The sequence below is a fragment of the Pteropus vampyrus genome, unplaced genomic scaffold (genome assembly GCF_000151845.1).
Source record: "Pteropus vampyrus isolate Shadow unplaced genomic scaffold, Pvam_2.0 Scaffold216, whole genome shotgun sequence".
NCBI lineage: Eukaryota > Metazoa > Chordata > Mammalia > Chiroptera > Pteropodidae > Pteropus > Pteropus vampyrus.
Window position 1 is genome coordinate 3,909,275 of NW_011888997.1, and position 1,859 is coordinate 3,911,133.

Consider the following 1,859-nt stretch of genomic DNA (forward strand, 5'->3'; position numbering starts at 1 on the left):
GATGAATGAATAAATTATAAGCCTTTGTATCCCTTTTAAGACACAACAGAGTATATTAGTCTCCTAATATGCTGTGTAACAAAGGCAATTAGGGCTGCCAAAACAAAGTACCACAGATGGGGTTCTTTAAAAAAACAGAAATTTCTCCTCTCACAGTTCAGAAGGCTAGAGTCTGAAATCAAGATGTTGACCGTGCCATGCTCCATCCAAAGCCCCTAGGGAGGAACGTTTCCTTTTGTCATCCAGATGCTGGTAGTATCAGATATTTCTTGGCGGTGTCAGCATGCCTTCAATCTCTGCCTTCATCTCCACATGGCTATCTTCCATGTGTGCGTTTATGTCCAAATTTGCCTGTTCTTATAAGGACAATAGTCATACTGAATTATGGGCCCACCCTACTCCAGCATGACCTCAACTTAATTACACCTACAAAGATCTTATTTACAAATAAGGTCACATTCACAGGTACTGGGAGCTAGGATTTCAACATCTTTTGTGGGAAGAGGTAATTCAAGTCAACACACAGAATTGCAAAAATCGTTGATACTAAAAATGTTTATTAAATTTACATAAATTTCTCTAAACTTCAAACAGGAATGTTATCACATAATTGAATATGTTTTAACTAAGGTCATAATATCTTATTCCCAGAATATCTCCAAAGATTACTACTTTTTACTTTTCCATGGAACTGATAATTTACACTTTACTGTTTAACCTATTTTAAGTCCTTTTTAATCTTGTGCAAATAGTAGGTGTAATAAAAAGAACTTTTCAATTACTGTTGAAAGACCAGTATTTTAATCATAGCTCTGCTATTTTAACCTCACTATGTCTTATTCTCCTATAACATAAAATAATATTAATAACATATATATATTACATTGTTATTCTCAGGACTCAATGAATTAGTCTAAATCATCAGGTACACAGAAGGTGTTAAGTAAATAGTAATTTCTTCTTTTCTTCATACAATAATTCTTTTATTGCCTCATCTGAGAACACAAACTCACACAGATACACATACATGCTGTGTATATATATCTATAAACATATGGTATATATGTATATGTGTACATACACATACGTATATATAGTATACATATATGTGTATACAGTTATGCATACATATAAATGTATATGTTATTTATGTGTGTGTTTATGCTATATGTATTTTTGTTTGTCTGTTCATTTTGGAGGGGTTACTATGAAAAACATGGGAAAATCTATAACAGGAGCTGAAGCTTTAAGCCAGAAATTGGTCATCTCCCAGGTTCTCATTCATGGTCTACCCTTAGAATCCTCTGTGATTCTAGAGGATGTCAATCTCCCTGGGCATTGTCTGTACAAATGGACTGCTCGCTTCAAAGGGCAGGTATGTCAAACCACATAATTAAAAATGAGAATGATTATAGCACCATGGCCACTGGCTACATCAGACTCTGAAGTATGAAACAAAGTTGACCACCATGGTGTTTCCCTGAGCACATTCAAGGGTATTAATAGAAGCATTGAGCATTAGAAACATAAAGGACAAAACCAGAAACTTTGTGAATTAACCCCACAATTAATGATCCCCAATGTCCTTCGCTCTTGCTCTAGACATTATGTTATATAATAGCATTGAAATCAGCAGCTAATATGCTTTAAATCCTTGTAGTCTCTACTAGAAAACAAAAAGATTCATTTACTATATGAAGATTCTTGAAAACACGGAGGAATAGAATTCTCCTAAACCAGTGAAGAATACCCAAGCAAGGTGCTGTAAATACGTCTTTATAACTTCTTATGATGTTTCTTGACTTTTAGGAAGAGAGAATGTGTGGAAGTTTCAGCTGAGCTTACAAATATCTAGATCA